Source organism: Sceloporus undulatus, chromosome 4 (assembly GCF_019175285.1).
Source record: "Sceloporus undulatus isolate JIND9_A2432 ecotype Alabama chromosome 4, SceUnd_v1.1, whole genome shotgun sequence".
Taxonomy (NCBI): Eukaryota; Metazoa; Chordata; class Lepidosauria; order Squamata; family Phrynosomatidae; genus Sceloporus; species Sceloporus undulatus.
This window is the reverse complement of record NC_056525.1, coordinates 70,063,910-70,085,898: the sequence shown is the minus strand read 5'-3', so window position 1 is coordinate 70,085,898 and position 21,989 is coordinate 70,063,910. Positions and strand designations below refer to the sequence as shown.

At 40.2% G+C, this 21,989-nt stretch overlaps 1 protein-coding gene across 1 annotated transcript in view; it reads left to right on the top strand.

Moving 5' to 3' along the window:
* The first annotated feature begins 290 nt into the window (after positions 1-290).
* EPS8L3 (EPS8 like 3) overlaps positions 291-21,989 on the top strand; it is a 71,862-nt gene continuing 50,163 nt past the window's right edge. The window contains exon 1 of the mRNA XM_042466003.1: positions 291-745. The gene's annotated coding sequence lies outside the window, so the exon portion shown is untranslated. The remainder of the gene's footprint in view (positions 746-21,989) is intronic.

Genomic DNA, 21,989 nt, shown 5'->3' with positions numbered 1-21,989 from the left:
TAAAAATAAGGACTGGTTAATTTACTATGACAACCAAGAACAGCAGTTGTACTACCTATTTTGGGATTCCAGGTGAGGAGTCATGGGGGGGGGGTGATGTTCATGCATGAAGCTCTTTGACAGGAGGACCTTAAGTGACAAATTACCTGACTAGGAGACAAGTTTCAGCTGGCAAAAACTCTCCCCAGATAAGAAGAGGTTACCCACGTGAGCTCCAAAATGCTGCACCTTGGGAGGAGAACACTGATTTCATAGCAGTCAGAAGTTAGCTGAGCAGCGAGTGAGGAGGGAGAGGAGATTAACTCCAAGATCAAGCTGCTAGGTGAACCTTTAAAGGACACTGGATCTGTGAAAATTCTCACTTGCTTAATCATCTTTAACAATCTAATTTAAAATTGAGGAGAGATCTTCTGACTGGTGGTGAGGTTAAAGCCTCAGTGATTTGCCTTCTTTCTGTACAAGAAATGAGAAATAAAAGGCCACTCACTAGATTTTAGTCTGAAAAGTAAACGGTTTAGCAAGAATTTGGCTCAACAAAGTTTTAAATGTGTAAAGGGGACAGTATTTTTTTAAAGATTTTTTAAAACAAATGTTTGAATGAGCCTTGAGAATTTTGAAGTTTATTAGACAGAGACTAGACCTCTGTGGGAACATGGATTGTTTATTTTACAAGAACGTAAGACTGAGACCAGCCTGATGGTGTTTTGGAACTATGGTGACTGCACCGGGACTAAATTCTTAAAAGGTAATTGGGGGGGAGGGATAACAAGACACTTGCTTTTTATTTTTAAATCTGTAACTGCTGTATTCTTACTTTGGATTGGTTGAATACAACAACCACTAGGAACATGGCAAAGATTCCAGAAGTGAGAGAGGAGTCCAAAGAGTAATTTCCTTCTCCAGAAATTTTACAGAAATTGTGTGAAGACATCAGGTCTTTCAGATGATATGAAGGGGTATATGCTTAAACTGAAAGAATTGAAAGACCAGTTGAACAATGAGGTTTAAAGAAATGGGTTGGGAATGTGAGACAAACTAATGATAAAATAATGGAAATTCTGGAAAGTAAAATCAAAGTTTTAAATAATGATCTGCAAAAAGATTTGAACAATTTGGCATTGTCTAATTTGGCATTTTCATGTGTTAGCTTGATGTTAATGAAAAATATAAAAATAGATTACCAAATTTTGTTGATGGATAAAATTAGTTTTAATTGATGTGTGTGTGGCTGAATGCATGCACCACCATTGACAATAATGGGGTGGGGTAATCCATGGATGCTTGAGTCTGCAGGTGGCTAGTTCACTGTACAATGGAAATGTGAATAATATGAAAGGATTTTTTTTGGTATTCAAATAATATATTGATGCAGAGGATCTTAATGATGGCTACTCAATTAAATTCAGAACTTATGGAGCAGGAATGATGGATATGCAATTGGAAAAGAGATATGGAAGAGTATTCTAGTATATGAACACAGCAGCAAGATTGTTTTATACTCAGACATGGAAGAATTTAACACTATCCATTAAGGAAGATTGGTTGCTGAAGTTGATAAATTTAGACAAATTGTATGGTTTGACTGGAGAAAAGGCATTAGTTATGTTTCTTAAAAAACTGAGACCTTTTGTGAAAAAAAGAAAGAAAATGACTTGGTAGTTTTTGGTTTTGATGACTGGAAAGATTAGGTTAGTGAAAGAAGGGAATATGTTGTAATTTTTGTAATGAGAGGTATAAATAAATATAAGTATGTATAACCACCAAAAGGAAGATTGAAAGTCACTCTTTTCTTCTTTCCTCTTCCTTTTCTCTGTCCTTGAATTTCTTTTCTTTTTAAAATTTCTGTAATGTTTAATGTATTTTTAAAAGTCTTAATAATACAAAATTATTTTGGATCTCTCGTGTCTTCAGGTAAATACATTGGGACATGGTGGCTTAGTGATTTTAGGCTGCATCAATAGAAGTATAGTGTCTAGATCAAGGGAAGTAATAGTGCCACTCTATTATGTCCAGCTCGCTTCCAGTAACTGGATGCATTTTTCAAAGTCAGTCCATGTGAATCACACAAACATCACCATAGCTCCTCATGCCTGGCTCTTTGCCTGTCTGTACACAACTCATGCAGTGTTTAGTAAACATTGAGAAAGTATTGCTGTGTGACTCTTTGCAGTACCTCATGGTGCAATTAAGAGCCCTGGCTGCTGCTTTACCATGACTCAAGGATTGTTAGACCAACAGCAAATATAAATCAAGGAAAGAAACTGCAGAATCAGACCTTGATCTACACTGCGGTGAAGATTTTTTTTTTGGGGGGGGGGGACTTTAGGAATCCTAAAAGTGTCCTGCACTCTGGTATACGATACAATGTCAGTTCAAAACTCAAATAAAAACTACATGTACATTCAGGGCCCTGTGCAGATGCATACTATTAAGAGGGTTTTTTCATGGGCAGGCTAGATGAAATGATAGGAAGCACTTCAGCCAAGCTAGTACCATTTGGCTCCAAGTAAATGCAATGAATTAAGGTTGCCAGATCTTCATACTGCAGCTGTAGTCTCACAAGGGAAGGAAATCCATTGACGGAAAGAAAAGAAGCAGGATATAAATAAAATAACAGTCAACTCAATCACCAAGCCATGTATCTGTTAGGTATAAGAAGAAATGCTATGTATATTCCAGCAGCAGAGAATACATTTTGCACAGTTTTGCACAGATGCATCCCCAGGTGATAAAAAAAAATCTGCTTGTAGTATTGTATGGTTTTCCTCGCCTATATACCTTGCATTTAGCATGCTTTATTTTTTTATTGGTCACAGGAAGGTAAACACAAGGTTAATTTGCAAGTCAGAATGCTGAGATACATATTTCTGAGGAACTGCATCCAGGGAATGAAAATGAAAATGAATTAATTGTTTTGGTATTTATAATGAGAAATAGGTTCAAATATTAAGCAGATGTTCACATATTTTATGTGCTGGAGGAGGCAGGTTTAAAGGTAAAGAACAGGCCACATCTCTCTCTCTCACACAGCTTTCTCCTCAAAAAAAGGGGGTTGTAGACTCAAGTCGATTAACTTGGACTCAAGTCAGACTCAAGTCACTTCAATGACATCATTTGGACTCAGCTTGGCAATGAATGACATACTAACTCAAATCAAGTAGGAATTTGCATATTTTTAGCAACCTACTTGCTGCTGTCATTAACTTCAAGCAGCAGGCAAGCCTCACCCCCAGAGCATGGGCCACATTTCTCAGAGGGGAACAGCAAATGTGTTAGGCAATGGGCTTGAGCTGGAAGGATCCTTCTGAGGCTTTTGAAAAGCTTTAGAAGGCTCCTCCAATGTACAGGCTGCTGATCTCAAACCCCCCACCACCACCACCTCAAGCCTATTGCCTAACACATTTGCTGTTCCCCTCCAAGAAACACACCCAACCTCCTTTTTTTCTGTTAAAATTGGCCTCTAGACTTGAGACTCAACTTGAGACTTGAAAGTAGAGACTTGACTTGAGAGCTGGAGTAAAAGACTTGAATACATCACTGGGGGTTGGTGGCTCAGGTAAGAGAGATAGGGGAATTGTTGCTGCTGACCTTTGCCTTCTGCTGCCTGAGTCATCTGCCTCACTTTCCCTTTTGGCATACCTGGCACTGTCATAGTCATGTGCAGCAGACTTACAAAAAATGGAATCTATGAATTTGTTCAAAGGTTTGTTGCACTGGAAGGGATTTAGCCAAACCTCCTGTTGTGGAACATTTTATCCAATGAAATCAAACAGATGTCCACTGGTGCACCCATTCAATCATTTACTGAAAACATTCAGAAAAGGATATTTCACAACCTGTCTAGACCACTCCCAAAGGGCTGTAGGCCAGCTGTGCCAATGTAAAAGTGACTCATGGGATGTAAGTGGTACATGGACCAGAGCCAACTTTGCTGTTGCTTGGCTATATTCTGAATAGTTTGGAGCAGTATCACAGTGCCCGGTTTCTCTTTACCACATACCTTTTCTATTTTCTATTTTAGCCAGTATCTCAACTCTCCTACCACTTCCTGCTGTGTCAGAGCAAGACATCTGAAAAAATTCCCAGATGTGTAACCCACTGTGGTTGTGGTCCTTGGCATACACCCTGCAACCATATAGCATTCTATCAGAAAGAAACCTTCCCATCCCAGATCCAGCTGGGTGAGGAAATGTTAGTGCCTTCCACCTCAAAACTAAAATTGGTCTACTGTTTTCAAATCTTGCCCAGAATGGTCACATTTACATATCACAATAGGTTATAGTTTGTGTTAACCATGATTTATTACTGAAGCCATGCATTGCATAGAAAACCAATTGTGGCTTGTCTTCCCCATTTTTTATTTGTTTCTTTGCAGCCTTTTTTGTTAGCACTTTTTTATGTGAGATTGGCGGGTTACAGACCGCCATTAAAGTACGCGCGGAGCGTGTACTAGGGTTAGGAAGGGGTGGTGCTCCGCACCCCGCTAACCCTAGTACGTGCTCTGCGTGCACAAAATGGCGGCGGCCGTTCCACACGGCCACTACCATGATGGCATCCAAACAAGGCAGCGCAGACATGATGCCATCGCTCCACGAGAGGGCGCTTAATACGCCCTTTCGGCGGAGCAGGAAGGAGCTCCGAAACGGAGCTCCTTCCTGGTTTGCGTCGCTGGTGCAGCCGTGTGAAGGCTGCACCAGCGACGCAAATCAGAAAGGGGCCGAGTGGCCCCTTTCTGGGAGTCCCCACTGCCGTTGGGGTGTCCTTGGGGCTTGAAGCCCCAAGGACACCCCTTTCCAGGCTGCGGGGAAGTGGCCTTTTGTCACTTCCCCGCAGCCTGCAAAGCGGCGGATCGGGACCTCAGAGGCTGCCGGTCTGGCAGCTGAGGCCCCGATACACTGGGGAAAGGGGCAGGTACAGGCTGCCGCTTTTCGGCGGTCTGTCACCCGACTTACTTTGGGAGAGGAGAAGCCAGGAACAAGCTAACATTCTTGATTTAGATTTCACAACAAGATAACAGTTTAAACAAGATGAAGTTTGTGGCTCAACAACAAACCATGGGTTCAGATTGTGGGTTGTGAGTAGTTACCTGGTAAACAATTGGCTTGAGTGCAGAGACAGGGGAGCTTATTGCATCACTTGTTAAACTGTCTTACCTCTAGCTGGCTTAAATCTTAAATCGGGCAGCATCCTGATGTTGTCAGATGGATTTGGCTGCCTAATATGTCCCAGGTCCATCCCTGCTTCCAGAAGGACTCTGGTGGCCATTTTCCTAAATCAGAAAACTCCTAGATCCAAAAAGAGGTGAGAGGAGCCCTTCTGGAAGCAGGGATGGACCCAGGGTGCACCTGGGTGGCAGATTAGGCAGCCAAATCCATCTGATAATATCAGGATGCCACCTGATTTAAGATTTAAGCCAGCTAGAGGTAACAAGGTTTTACAAGCAATGCTACAAGCTCCAGAATCATACAGCACAACAACCAAATTTCAGCAGTTCAGCAGATATTATGGCTCATTCTGGATTCAAATACTGTCATTGATTTAAAGGTAATTTTTAACCAACCAATGAATCCTGTTCCAAGTACATTTTAGCTTTGGAATGACACTCAGCCAAGTCACAGTTCAAAGGCACTGTTGCTCAATCCAATTTAGGAGTTTATCCCAGGGGGAAATCCAAAATGCAAAAATGGGGGTTTAAATTGGAAAAAACCCACAAAAGCGGGTTGATTTTCCCACTAAGTCATTGTTAAACTAATGCTACCCAAACAGAAAGTGGAGGGAAAGTAGACAAAAGCCATTCCTTTTTATTTTCAGAAAATCCCGAAGGTAAAAAGGAGCAGCTTTTGTTTACTTTCCGTTTGGGTAAGTTTAACAATGACATGTGTGAAAATCAACCCACTTTTGAGAGTTTTTTCCTACATTTTAAATCCTGTTTTTGCACAGGATTGCCCCCGTGTGATAAACTCCTTACATGCAATAGAAAAAGGTGGCTTTTTTCAGCTGGGTTGTCATACTGGTGTAAGGAAAGAACATACAGTCCTTAGCAAACTAAATAAAATATTTCTTTAAACAAAGCATTACTGTGCATTATTGCAGTGTTGACCATTTGGAAATTGATCCAACTGTGCCACTGAAGAGGTTGAAGGGCTTTTTGTAAGAGATCAGAATGGCATTGAAAGGATGAACAAAGATATTAGTCACTATTTACCTACAACATCTTGGAATAATCTCTTCATTTTTGTATCTGATGAAGAATAAATAGATATTATTCTACTGATTACTATTCCTTATATATGAGTTTGTTTTTTTATATATACTTTCTATTTGGGGAAAATAATCAGCATCAGCATAGTGTTGAGAGGTGAGATTTTGTACAAAGTCGTTGGGTTTCTTCCACTAGATTTTGACTAGATTGCTCTTGTGCACCACAGTGTACAAAAACCACACTATAAATCAAATCCATTAGGAATCTAAAATGTTACTACTGTTTCCCCACTAAGCCAGTTGCAATGATCCAAGGCATTAATGTTTGCTCGCCCATGAAGTGGGGTACAGTACAGATAAATGATTAAGGCTAAGCAACGTCATGAATCAAAAATAATAATCAAAAGAAAGAAATATAAATGAGGGCCAAGTTGAACATGAAATGGGAAATTAAATTATTGGAACTTTCCATTGTTATTTTTAGACAAAAAGGCAGCCAAACTGAGTGGGATGTGGGTGAACTAGACTGAAGTTGTAGTGCAGGAGGGGTTGAGGTTAACTCTTCCACCCTTTCCTGGTTTAAATGGTTTAAATGCCATTCTTGCCCACACCATCTGATAGCAGCCAAAAGTGGTAGTGGGGAAGGACAGGTCTCCATGTTGTAATTGCCATTCACATATTGTAACAGCTTTTAACAAGGGAGCAATGGATGGGTGTCAGTGTTGGCATGGACCTTCCCCTGTTGCTGCATGCCGATGCCCATCCATCACTCCCTCGCTCCGCCTCAAAGCTCCCCAGCAGTAAGGGATGATGGGACAGGCAGTCCCAGCTGCCCCCAAGGCCTCCAGAAGGATCCCAGCACCAACACTGGGAGGAGGAGGAAGAGAAGGAGTAGGAGGAGGAACACACTTGGGTGGACTTCCACTGGGCACATTGGACCAGAGCTCCTTGCACTGAAGGGCCCTTTTCCACCGTCCAGCCTACCTTCTCCGCCACCAGCCTTCTCCGTCCCTGAGCGCTTGAGGCCAATATCAGGTAGGAGGTGGCAGAAGGAGGCCGGGGGCAGAGAAGGCAGGCCAGGATCCGGATGTAGGAGGCAGCGGAAGACAGGCTGGGTGCAGATTTGAATCCGCCTGGTTCCCACTTGGGCTGAATCGCTTTATTTTGAAATAAAGCGAATCTGCCCAAAAGACCTGGGGGGGAAACAGTGTCTTTTTGACACAGGTTAAACAGATCTAGAGCATAGCACGCCTTTCCAAATTGTTTCAGTGATTCAGATTAAGTGGGAACCATGCTCATTTAAACTGGATCGTATTGAATCACGATCTGGTTTAAATCATAGTGGGAATGAGGCCCATGATTGTTCCTTGAGTGATTTTTTTAAAAAGAATTAAAACTGAAAACTAAAAAATTAAGATTTTGAAGTTAAATTCATCTGCTTTATAATGTGGTGGGAGAACTGTTTCACAACTGGTCCAAATCTAAACCAGTTTGGCAGGGCTGATAATTCCTTCAATTGCATTCATAACAGCTTGACAGCCATTATTCAGATATGGAGATTAAAGCATATCTCTGTTGTTTCCAATCTGGGGATGGTCATCCTTCACACCTAGTATGAATCACCTTTTCTCTATCGCCTTTGCACCTGGTCTTTTATAAACTAAGGCAGAGTATCAGTTCAGCCTAAAGTTCCAGAAACCTAACTGGAATTTTACCAAAAGTATGATGAAACCTTTCTCTGTTTCTCTGAAATGAGAGATGTTTCATCTTCTGAAAACAAGCCAAGAATTCTCTCTCTCTCTCTCTCTCTCTCTCTCACACACACACACACACACACACACACACACACACACACACACAAACACACATTTGAGAAGCACCTTTCTTTGAGGATTTGGAGAAGCCTCTGAGGAAACAGCTTCAATGATATGGCCAGAGCTTGAATCACCTAAGTGAGCTTCACCCTTATTCACTGAGGTAGGCTGGGAAAGGAGAGGTCACTCCATAAGTGAGCAGGAGGACATCCAGAGTTGGCTGCACCTTACCTCTTTTATTGTTTTAGGTTATGGTCTAAAACTAAATTTTGTAATGTCAAAAATGAAACTGATAGAAGATTCACCCATGTTAGCAGCTGTGGGGATGAATATATGTGTACGCGAGCCACAAATACTTTGTATAACAACTGGGAGAGCTCATAATAATATTATTCTGTAAAATAAATGATTTCATCCTAGTGACTGTGAGAACTACAGTTCTAAAGGAGCAGAGGAACCTAATGGATTGAGGGGTGGGCAGAGGCTGCTATCAATTCTGCTAAAAGAAAATAGTATTGGTACATTGACCCTGCGAGCCCTGGGCCCACTGTATGAATGCACTTAGAATATACCTGTTCCCTTGCATATGCTTGATGGGGAAAAGGGCTGTGTTGCTTTTTCCTGGCTCCTCCCCTTACCAGCATATCCTTGCTTCCTCTTTTGCAAATCTCCTCCAGAAACTTTGGAACTGGCAAGGCTTGGATGGTTGTGTCCATGGCACCACCAGAGTCCTTCCAGCCCAGCCAGGTAGACAACCAGCTGTCTCATATCTGTCAGTAAACACTGGAGGAGCCTGAAGATGGGCAGCTCTGGTGCAGCTATTTCCCTCTTGGCAAGATCAATACTGTCCATATTGTGGCCCAAGACAGTCATTACCATTAGGTAGGCATTGTATCAGGGTGTTACCTCATGTGGACCAATACCAAAGGACAAAAGCAAGACCAATTTCCTGGCAAAGCAGTGTGTAGTCATCATAGAAACATACAGTTGGAACAGAGCACATGGGCCATCTAGTCCAAACACTTTCTGCCATGCAGGAATATACAATAAATGCACTCCTGGCACATGGCCGTCCAGCCTCTGTTTAAAAACCTCCAAAGAATGAGACTTCACTACACTCATTCTTTGGAGGTTTTTCAACAGAGGCTGGATGACCATCATTGCTAAGTGCCTCATTCTGACCTCAGAAGCAAGGAACCCATGGCAGTGGTGGATGTGCCAGGCAGCTCAGCAGGGTACCTGTGTGCAGTGGCACAGAAACAGATAACGGAGGCAAGTCAGGGCAGCTGCCTCCAGAATATCTAGCCCTCAGCATATCCTGGCCAGTGCAGAAAAAACCTGAGTGTGCTTTGTTCTCCTCCCTCCCAATCTTTTCTTTAGACTGTAAGTCTGAGGACCAGAGCTGTCTTATTATTCACCTTTCTGTTATTCATCTTTCTAAGCTACATCTCTTAGCTGAAGTGGGAAGGGAGTAAAACGGAGTAAATAAATCATGTAATCTACTAACCAGTTTCCGCAACTCTCATTTTTCAGATGAATACATACACAAACATATATGCAGCCAGAAAATGGAAAGACAACAAGACTTGAGTCATTCCACGGATTATCTGTAGAAGAGCAAAGTGGAAAACTCCATGGAATTTGAAAACAAATGGGTTTTACAGATTGGAGTGGAAACATCTATAAAATAAGGAAAGTGTGAGGAGCAACTGATATACCTGGAGTCATTCCTGGTTTTAAAGTAATTACTTATAATTATAGTACCAAGGCCTAAATTTTGTGTTCCTTCAACATCATAATTGCCATCCCATTCCAGCAATGCCTCTTTGTGCTGGGCACACAAGACATATCCTAAACGTACAATATGATGTTTAAAAGTTTCAGTGCTTAAATTAGGAAATTCAAAAGGAAATCTAGAAAGAGAAACAGCCACAAATTCCAACCCATTAGCATTGTTGCTATTGTTGTTAGCTTCCCTTGAGTTGACTTCAACTCATGGCAACCCTATGGATAAGACATCTCCAGGCCCAGCTATCCTTCACTGCTCTGCTTAGGTCTTGTAAATTCAGGCCCATAAACTTCCCTTATTGAGTCTAGCCATCTGGCCTGCAGTCTTCCTCTCTTATTATTATCTTTTCCAAAGAGTCATGCCTTCTCATGATGTGGTCAAATTATGACAGCCTCAGTTTAATCATCTTGGGTTCCTGGGAGAGTTTAGCCTTGATCTGTTCAAGGACCCATTTCTTTGTCTTTTTGACTGTCCACAGTATCCTCAGCACTCTTCTCTAGCACTACATTTTAGATAAATTGATTTTCTTTTTATCTATGCCCAGCTCTCACATCCATATGTGGTAATGGGAAATACAATGCATTGGACAATTTTAATTTTAGTGCTTAGTTGTATATCTTTCCTCTTTGTATATCTTCTCCATTTCTTTCATCGCTGCCCTTCCCAGTTTATCATACAGAGGCAACTACCATGCAGAAACAGAATTTTTAAATCCGCTAAACACCCACAAATGTGGGTTGTTTTTCAGACACATTGGCAGAAAAAGAAATAATGTGAAAATAACCCAAACAGAAAGTCGACAAAATCCACTCGTTTCTACTTTTGGAATTTCCCCAAAAGTAAAAAGGAGAAGGTTTTGTCGGATTTCTGTTCAGGTTATTTTCATGTTATTTCTCTTTCACGCAAACGTCGTCGCAAAAACAACCCACATTTGTGGTTTTTTTCTACTTACTGTTCAGGTTAACACCGAACGTCATGTGAAAAACATTGTTTTCATTTTAAATCTAGTTTCTGCACGGGATTCATCCTGTGTGATAAACTCCCTAGTCTTCTTATTCCTTGATTGCAGTCCCTGTTCTGATCAATGTTTCATCAAAGGAATAGGAAATCTTTAACTATTTCCATTTCCTCATTGTTTAGGTTGAATTTATGCAGATCCTCTGTGATCATTATTTTTGTTTTCTTTCTGCTGAGCAAGCCTGCCTTTGCATTTCCTTCCTTGACTTTCTTTAGTAATTGTTCCAAGTCTGTGATGCTTTCTGCTAGTGGTATGGTGTCATCTACATATCTTAGACTGTTGATGTTCCTTCCTCCATTAGCATAGGTATGAACAAAGACAGGATTTCAAGATATATTGCATGTATTAATACAAGAGTCCTCATTACTGCACATGTAACAGAAGGAATCCTCTCAGAAGGCAGGTCAGTAGATTCATTGCTAACACTAACTGACTATGGTAAAATATGAAAGACCTGTATAATCTTAATATAACTCTTTGAAAATTTAGGACAATGATCATGATTGGCATCTTTCTAGATTCTATTACATTCCATCCCACTCCCACAACTGAGGTCCGGATATCACATTGTACTGTACTGAAGAAGTATGTTTATATCCACAAAATCTCATGCTAAAATAAAAATCAGTTAGTATTAAAGGTGCTGCCATAGCCTTCTTTTCCCCTTCCTTCTCCTTTTCTCCTATTAATGTTACCATTATTTACAGTTATTTAAAAGTAATTTGTTCCCTGTTTCTTAAAAGTAACTAAAGTGTTAAGTGAAATTACTTTAAAACATCTTTTTAATGTGCTCTCTTTCAGTCTACCTCATTATCACTTCAACATTTACAACACAAGAGAAGACAGTAGTATGACTCAGAGGAGAAGCCAGTATTTGAACCAAGTAATATTCCACTGCCCTGAGCTATAAAACTAATAAGTATAGTTACACCACAAAAGGAGTAAAGTTATTACATCAGTTACAAGAACACATGCCAGATGGTTACCCTCAATCAAAGAGGCCATGAGCCTGAGCCAGCAGGACCTGAGCAAAGTGGTTTAGGACAGAGGATCTTGGAGTTCTCATTCAAAGTGTTGCCATGAGCTGAGGTCAGCTCAAGGGCAGTTAACAACAAACTGCATTATTTTTGCAGATGCAGCCTCAGTAGCACATTCTTAAACCCATTGCTTTTAGAAACAACACAATGCAGAAAGCAATTCCTCAATGGCAGAAAGTTTTCAGAGAAATTATTCTAAGCCCATCTAAATAAAAGATGAAATAAATGGTCACATTTTACACATTCTGCTAGGTTGTGCTTTGTGGCTATTAATCTGCCAGTAGAGGAGGACTGAGATGTGGTACATGGGAACAGAGAGCTGACTCTCACCCCTCCATCCCGACACAATGGACCCAGCCAAAATCTACCTCCTTCCCCATCAGTGAATGGGGAGGAAATTATAAAGGGTCATATTGAGAAATGGTTGAAACAGCTGGACATATTTAGTAAATAAATAAATAAATAAAATATGTAAATATTTTTAAATATTTGAAAAGACCAAACAGAATAGAGGAAGAGTGGTTGTTCTTCACATCTGCTGGAGATACAGAAAGGAGTAGAGGTTGTAACTTCTAACAAAATTAATTACTTGCAGCCAATACTTTTCCCTAGTAACTAAGGCTTATATTATAATTTAACATAAAAGGGATAGTTAATGTAGCTACTTTTTTAGTTACTCTGTGTATGTGGCCTTGCTGTTTGCATGCCCAGTGTACCAGCAAGTGGAGCAGTTTGTAAAGCAACTTAAGGTATTTAGCTACTTTTGTATAATAAGCCAGTAGACTTGGTTTTTAAAGAAACGTAAATATACTAGCCACTTGGTGGTGGTGGGCTGTCTTGCATAGTAATGGATTGCTTTACAGGAGAAACTTTCCAAGTTCTGGAAGAAAAAAAAAAGGAGTGGATAGTCTATAAATGCCTAGAGAGTCATAGGAGTTTATCACACGGGAGGAATTTCTCTTAATTTCGAATGAAAAGAAAGTGGGGCCAGAAAGCATGCACGTGAATTCGCTAGTTCAGCAAATTTATGTGAATTCGAATTGCATTTGAACTGACTTCTCATTGCCCGAAAATAGCTTGCCATTGCCCGAAATTGCATGTGATCACCTCTCACGCAATAATGTGAAACCCCAAGATTGCATTCAGACTGACTTCCCATTGCCCAAAATTGTGTGTGGTAGTCTATCACGCAATGACGTTACACCCCATGATTGCATTCAGATTGCCATTGGATTATACTTCCAATTTCCCTTGTCTGATAAACTCCAGAGCAGCTTTGGTTAAACATTAAGAGAAATGGCTTGATGAAAATAACAGGAGTCACTGAGGGAAGATGAAGCATCTCCTTCCTTGGAGATTTTTCTAGGATGCTTTGAATACCACACAGGTGCATGACCCCCCCCACTCCCCAATTCATCTTGAAAAGTTGCTCTTTTAGCACAATAAATACATATTTGTTACTTTCTGGTTGTTATGGGCCCAGGTATACCTTCACTTCATGCAACATTCTGTAATGAAGCTCTCACAGTTCTCTGACAATATTTCATTGCTGGGAAATATTCTTCCTCCTTGCAGAGAATACATTTAGCTTAGACTAACCTTCACCAAGTTGAAGCCCTCCAGATAAGTGTTGCTCTACAGATCTCACCATTCCCAATCTAGCAAATTAGGTGGGGATGATGGGAGTTGTGGTCATGCACATGTCTGGAGAGCACCACATTAAAAAGGATTGGTATAGGTTATTTTACTGGTTTTTTGTGGGTTTTTCGGGCTATGTGACCATGTTCTAGAAAATTTTTTTCCTGATGTTTCATTCTCTGAAGATGCCAGCCACAGATGCTGCCAAAATGTCAGGAAGAAAATTTTCTAGAACATGGCCACATAGCCCAAAAAAAACCACAAAAAACCATGGATGCCAGCCATGAAAGCCTTTGACTTCACATTGGTTATTTTACTGTTTTAAAACTGTCATACAGAAAAAGAGGATAAACTGGTGTATGCTAGCTACTGTTGAGTGTCATTAGCAGTGCTGGAAACTGTTGTTCTTTTGGATTACAACTCCCCAAACCCTTAGCCAGTAGTTGAAAAAGTAACTTTTCCAAAATCTGGCCATTAGCAGCAATCATGACAGATATAAACTCTTCACACCAGTGCCCTACCTTTTAAAAACATTTCTTCATCAACAATAACCTAAAAGAAGTAGGTTGTATTCCTCTTGAGTCATGTTGCAATCACTGGAACATCACTTCAATGTGGGTGGCAGTTTGAAGTCCCTGCTGATAACATGAAAGTTGCAACATGACTAACCCTCTTTGGCTTCAGGGGTCCATCATTATGATTTATGCTGATGTTGATAATGACTGCTATTACTATTATTTTGAAGTCAAGCATTCCTCCACCCATGCACAGAAAAATCAGTGTGAGGATTATTACCTGCCATTATTATTCATCATCATCTAGCCTCTTCAGTGTGGTTAATTTCTGATTTGAAAATATCCATATTTCAACACTTTTTAGCATATTTGCATTCTGCATATTATATTGTTTTTGCAACATGTTTATTTCTCTTAGAATCTTGTCATTCCGAGGATTTTGTTTGAGCTCCTTCTCTTTCTTATCTATCTCCTCTGAGATTAATTTCATTTTCTGTTTTTTTCTGGAAAGGATCTCATGATGTTTTTGGATAAAAAAGCCTCGGATGACTGTTTTACTCGCGGCCCAAACCGTTTTGATATCTGTTCCCTTATTTTGATTTTCTCTAAAATAGTTTTTAATTATTTCTTTCGCTTGTTCAACAATTTTAGGGCACGATAGTAGATAGTCTTGTAAGTGCCAGCGAAAGTCCGATGTACCAAACCGCATTGTCAACAGAACTGAGTTGTGGTCAGAGTATGATCTTGTTAATGTTTCGACTTTTTTAATTTTTGGAGCCAGAGGTTTAGAAACAAAAAACATATCCAATCTTGAAAACGTCTTGTGTCGATCCGAAAAGAAAGTAAAATCCCGCGTTTCAACATGTTTATCTCTCCATGCTTCACACAAACCAAGTTCCTCAATCATTCTAAGACAAGAGTTTGGTAATTTACCTTGGTTCTCCTTGATAGCTTTGTGAGCTAGACGATCAAGAATTGGGTTCAACACTCCGTTCCAGTCTCCACAAATAATAATCTCTTTATTGCTAAAGTCCTGTAATAAATTTCTCAAATTTTGAAAGAACTTTGCTTTCCCATTGTTTGGAACATATATGCCGACTAACAAGATACTTTATTCATTTAACTCTATCTCGATTCCTATATAATGTCCATCCTTGTCACTAAACATATGTCTTGAGCTCACTTTGTTTGAGACATATATCACAACTCCTTTCTTTTTATGTTTATTTGCAGTAACATATTCTATTCCCAATCTCTTATTTCTCAAGAGTCTTACATCCTTCAGCCTTATATGTGTCTCTTGTAAACACATAATCCCATATTTCTCTTTGCCAATAAGATGGAATATTTCTTTCCTTTTACTTTTATTATTTAGTCCTTTGATGTTCCAGGATAATATACGGAGATTCTGCATTGTTTTCCCCTAATTTTATAGAGACGAGAGTTATTTAGCTTTTGTCTTCCGACGTTTTCTCTTTGGCTTACCTTTAGTTTCTTCTCCTGGACTAACTTCTATACCTTCTATTTTTCCGACAAGTTTCTTTCTTTTTACTTCTCCTTCTTCCTCTTCCTCTGCTTCTGTCTCTCCCGATCCCTCCTCTTCCGGATCTCCTTTGTCATCTGAGTCTTGTGAATGCTCATCTTCTTTCTCGCTCTGAGCTTCTTTCCTTGGTATATCCACTTCTTCCTTGTCTTTTGCTTTTAATTCCTCTTCCATTCCTTTTTGTGATCTTTTTGTGATTTTTGTGATCTTTTTGTGATTTTTTTTTCTTTGAGACTTATTTTGTGTGTGAGTGTATTGTTGAAAAAAAAAATACACATAATATTTTAACTCACCCCTGCAAGAGATATCCTACCCTCATTTCAGTGTGGCTAGTTTCCAACCTCCATTCCTGCCCCTATATATGGTTAACCGAGTGTTGAGAAAAAGGATAATTTCAGAACCTTTTCACCATCTACATGAGTGATGGGATTCTATGCCTACATGAGTGATGAGATTTAGCCATACCATCTCCTCCAAACCAGCACTGAAATCTATGGAACTGGGAGGTCTGTGCAGTTCATTGGCACTGCTTCCCACAGTGAGAGGGAGTTTGTGGGGGTAATGGAGCCCTCTCCTCATGCTAATGGAGTCTTGAGAATCGGAAATTCCTGTATCTGACAGGGACTTGTGGAAAAATCATTTGCGTGATATTTGTCAAGGAAATAGCAATCACCCCCCATACATGATAACTATGAGGAGACAGGAGGCACCAACATGCTAGGGTAAGTTCAGAGGAGTCATCATATTGTCTTTTAAGTAGCAATGAAACATCCTGTCTGAAAAAGGTCAGAGCAAAACAGCCTCTTCCTGTCCTACAAGACTAAGCACTCAGCAAGATATTCCCAGGCCACATCATGTCACACAGCCAGATCAATGAGGAAGAAGATTCAGTCATTTTTGTTGCCATATTGGCCTATTGTGGCTGCCCTTCCCTCCATTTTTTTTAAACAAAAACATATTGGCTGAGATCCTAGATATCCCCATGCCCCCCTCCAAAACAGCAGTCAAATAGGATTGTTATGGCCATTAAACAACTGTGGAGGGGGAGACAATGAGGCCCACGGGCCATAGATAGAAAGAGGAAGCAGAATACTTTGTTCCTATGCAGTGGCATAAAAAGGTAAAGGTAAAGTTTTCCCCTTGACATGAATGTCTAGTCATATCCAACTGCAGGGGCCGGTGCTCATCTCTGTTACTAAGCTGAAGAACCAGTGTTGTCTGAAGATGACTCCAGTGGTCAAGTAGCCAGCATGACTGCACCGAACACTGTTTCCTTCCCACTGAAATGGTATCTATTTATCTACTAACCATGAATGTCAGAATTGTACAAACAATTGTGTTTCCCATTGCCATGTATGGATGCGAGAGCTGGATAATTAAGAAACCGGACAAAAAGAAAATAAATTCATTTGAGATGTGGTGCTGGGGAAGAGTCCTGAGATACCATGGACAGCTAAAAAGACAAACAAATGGATCATAGAATAGACTAGGCCCGAGAGCTCCCTAGAAGTCAAGATGACTAAACTCAAACTGTCATACTTTGCCCATGTCATGAGAAGACATGGCTCATTAGAAAAGACCATAATGCTAGGAAAGGTGGAAGGAAACAGAAAGAGAGGAAGACCCCACACAAGGTGGATGGACTCCATCAAGAGGCCATGGGCATGAATCTGCAAGAACTGGGGACAGTAGTGGAGCATTGGTGATGTCTCATCCACAGGACAACCATGAGTGGAGATCAACTCAAGGGCAGTTAACAGCAACAACAACAACCTTTTACATGTTTTCAAATTGCTAGGTTGGCAGAAGCTGGGACTAGTGATGGGAGCTCACCCCATCACATGGCACTTGGGCCTCAAACTGCCAACCTTCCGATTTTACTGTCATCAGGATTGGTGCCTTAACCACTAAGTCACTACACACCCTTAGGTATGCAGTGGCATCCCTAAGCATATTTAACACCCAGTGCAGATCAAGTCCCTTGAGGTCTATTAGTTGTTAAATTCTGGGCATCATATTGCTTTCATGGAAGACTGATTCAATGGTCTCATGGTAATTGCAATCCCTAGTATCTTGTTTCCTAGAGACTGGAATGTATCTTGAACATTTCAAATCTGTAGGCCATGTTGAGTGGATCTGTATCTATTAGTAGTACACTATCTGTTCCTGATTACTTAATTTTGCAGGTATTTTGCAGCTTCCACTTCTCTTTCTAAAATTATTGGTACATCTTCAAATGGCTCTTCCTTGAATGACTCCATCATCCTTTCAGCTCTTATATATAGTTCTTCAGTTATTGTTTTCATTATTTTTTATTTCTTCTTCATTAGCTAGAGTGGTCTCCTGCTGGTCATATAATATCCCCATCTTGGTTTAAATTTTCCTTTCATTTCTCAGATCTTGCAGATGAAGTCTACCTTTTTTGTTGCCATCTTCTATTTTTCTTCATTTATTTATTATAGTAGTTAACTTTGTCCAAATGTACAAATTGCTGAACAGATGTATTCAGGATTGTAACCCTGTTTCTGCCATCTTATTTTTTTTTTCTTTTTGTCAGTCCTTAACTGTTAGAAAAGTTTCATCTGTCATCCACTGAGGCTTTTCTTTCTTTTTGGCTGCAGATAGCATCTTTTTAAATTGTTCCCAGACAATGTCCCTGGCTTCAGTCCAAAGTTCTTGTGGCTCTTTGGTCAATTAGGCTTTACAGTACAAATCTATTTTTACATAGTCTTTAAATCTACAGGGTTGTTCTTCAGGTTGTATTTTGGAACAGTGATTGATTTAGTGTTTTTCTTTAGCTTTATTCTAATTTTGACATTAATAGTTCATTCTTAGTCCCACAGTTGGCTTATGGTCTTGTTTTTGTACAAAGAATGGAGATTTTCATCTTCTATTTCCAGTTGTGTAGTCTATTCATAATTTTTGCAACTTTGCATTTTATTACTTTAGCATTTTAATTTATACACAACATGTGCATTTTGTAAAAGATGGAAGAGATGCAACAGCTCTCACCTAACAATTCTCACCTACCTTAGATGGGTATGAAACAAAAAGCCACAAAAATTCCATAGGAATCGCCTCCTTGTGCCCATCTGGACATGGTTTCCTGGAAAGTTGGCATCCCTGGCTATTTTCTGAATGTTTTTGCATAGAACAGGTTGAAGAAGGTAGTTTCTGTGGAATTTTTGTGGCTTGTGGCATCTCTCCTTGTGTGGCTGGTGAATCTGCTGGAACTGGCAATTTTACTCCCCCATCAAGCAATAGGACAACTGAGGGCAGTATCATCAATGAAAGATAATGTCAAATAAAATGTATTAATCTTTAAACTCTTTTGTAATTTTTCCTCCAAAAGACTAAAATAACTAAGAACTTTATTGCACCCGTTTTTCCCCCTGTTATGGGTACGGGAAGAGGATCTGTCTGTGTTTCTGTAGCCACATGTGAAGCAACTGCATCAGCTTCTGAGGCCCCCCAGAGAACCCAGAAGTTGATATGATTCTGCAGATGGCTACAAGGACATGGTCAGACATTTCTCTTACCCCCTTGCTCTCCACCAGACATGAAATGTGAATTGGCTCTCCAGTAGATGGGGGGGTGTCTTTGGTCATGGTGGGGGGATGAAGGGAAGTGCCTCTAATGTGACCAACATAGACATATGCAGGCATTAGATTAATTTATACCAGTCTAAGCCACTAACTAGATGCCAGACACATATTCTGAACAAAACAATTGAAAGTACCGTATTTTCCGGCGTATAAGAAGACTGGGCATATAAGACGACACCCAACTTTTCCCGTTAAAATATAGAGTTTGGGATATACTCGCCATATAAGACTACTCCTCTTCCAATGCACACCAAATAATTTTTTTTTAAAAACCCATCAGATTTGATTTCAATATGGTAATTTTAATTCAAATGCTTATGACATGCAGGTATTTAGCAGGAAAACTTGTTGTATACAAGGCCTGCTTGGATTGGTCAGCTCTCCCTGCCTGCCCAGCCCTCCCTGTCTCCAAGATTTTCTTCTACCATACTTGTACAGCGCCACCCTTGCTGCTTTCATATGGTTGCCACATATGAAGGGGATGCAACCGCAGATTCTCCAGTCCGGCTCGGAAGTTTCAGCACCCTATAAGACAACACCCGGCGTATAAGATGACCCCCGACTTTTGAGAAGATTTTCCTGGGTTAAAAAGTAGTCTTATACAGTATTATTCACAGATAAGAATTATTACCTCCATTCATTCTTCATATTTGATACCAATATAATATTAAAAGGGACACGTGGGTGAGTGACCTAGGAAAGACCCCCCTGCAGAAGCCTGGTAACTTTACACTTAGAAAACAGGTTAGCACTAGCAAGGGAGCAAGGAAGGCACCCACCATGATGAGATCTCCCAAGGCACCAGCATAATCCCTTTTGTCTTTAGAGGTCGACAATAGGTCATGGCCAAGAAAGGTGGCTGCATGTGCATACACAGGGCATGGACGTTCCAGCTAGAAAGGCAAACTCTTTTGTCTGGGGTATTCACACCAGTCACCCGAATGTTTACTGCAGCTCCTGACCATTCTTTTCCTCCTGGGAAACCATTTAACAAGAATCTAATCCTTTCATTCCTTGGTTTCTGCCCCCAAGACAAGGTTTTGGATATAATTATTAGTGCTTAAACCACAGTTCCTTGGTCTAGTTTACAAGCAGACAGGATTGCTGTTGGTTTGACTAGACTAACTTCTCAGTACACCTGCTACCTCATGGGCCGTGGCAGCTATTGAGCCCTCTCCATTCCAGAATCCCATTGATTTGAGCCACAATCCACAGTCAGTAATATATCACCAGTAGCAAGGCCTCACTCTATCCACCTCTCCCCCCTTTGTGTCTTCATTTTTTGTGAGTGTGCATTTGTGTGTGTTGATTATTATCTTAATAAAAATACAGAAAAATATTTGGATTTGCCTCTGGAGTTCTGTGTGATTTGGAACAGGTATAAAGAGGGTTGGTCCCAAGGCTGACGTTGCCACAGGCAAAATATTATTTTACTTGAGCTATTTAAGTTCCCCTAAGCATTTTAATTTGTGGGTGCCCTCCCCAGCAATTTGGGTAACATAATCATGTGGCCCTCTTGTAGCTCCCAGTGGTGTGAGATGCTGGGAATTACAGTCAACAACATCCAAAGGCAGCATAATTCCCAGTCATATACTATGGACGTTATCAGACAAGGGAAATTGGAAGTATTATCCAATGGCAATCTAAATGCAATCATGGGGTTTAACATTATTGCGTGATAGACTACCACATGCAATTCTGGGCAATGGCAAGCTATTTTCAGGCAATGGGAAGTCAGTTTGAACACAATTTGAATTCACGTAAATTTGCTGAACTAGCGAATTCACGTGAATGCATTCTGGCCCCACTTTCTTTTCAATCGAAATTAAGAGAAATTCCTCCCGTGTGATAAACTCCTATGTAAAATCTAACTACTACCACCAGTTCTATTATAAAAACATTGTTAAGACTTTTAATCCAAATGAAATTGGACTGAAATAATGCTGTTTTCAAAACTATGGAGCAGATGGCAATTTTTCACCCCTGTACATCACCAGTGGGTCCCCAACATAGTGACATCACATCATTTCTGGTTTCATTGACATCTGATTTTCAGCCCATTTGGGGAGAATTTTTTTAAAAAAATGATTTGGGAGTATGCAGAAGACTCGGTGCAGTTGTTAGGCAAAACTCATATATTTTGAAGCACATATGATCTATTTCAAGTAGTTATGGAGATGAAAAAATGCCCCCAAAAGAAATATTTTGATTTTGGGAATCCAGGGACTATGGGCCACAAATTGAGTTTCCAAAGGCTGTGGGTGGCTCATGGCCACACTTTGCTCACCCCTGTCACAAAACTCTTCACTGCCTTAATACATGGGGAGATGAAGGTGTTATGACATTAGCTCTTGCTTTTTTCCCCCCAATCACTTTCCTAATAATCACTCTGACAAAGAATTTGCCTTCTTCACCCCTCCTGCTGCATCTAGTAATATGGTCTCTGACTCAATCAACTTCCCTTTCTAATCAGGAATCCTCTCTAAATAAAGCATACAATAATACGTTCTAGGTAAATAAAGCATAGTCATGCCTGTCAAGAATATGCTCTCTTTTTTTATCAACTTTCCCTTTCCAATTGGAATCCTCTCTTACTAAAGCGCATTATAATATGTTCTGTATAAATAAAGCACAATCATGCTGTGTCAGGAATGTTAAACAGCTGGAAGTACGGAGCACATATTGTCATGGCATTTGCAAGCAAAAAAGCTGCATTAGCCAGCAGTCCCATATTGTGAGCAAATTTAGAGAACACAGCCCTCTGCTGGGCACCTGTTAAATGCACACACAGGAAGGTCTGACTGCTTAGATTCCAAAATCAGACTGGAT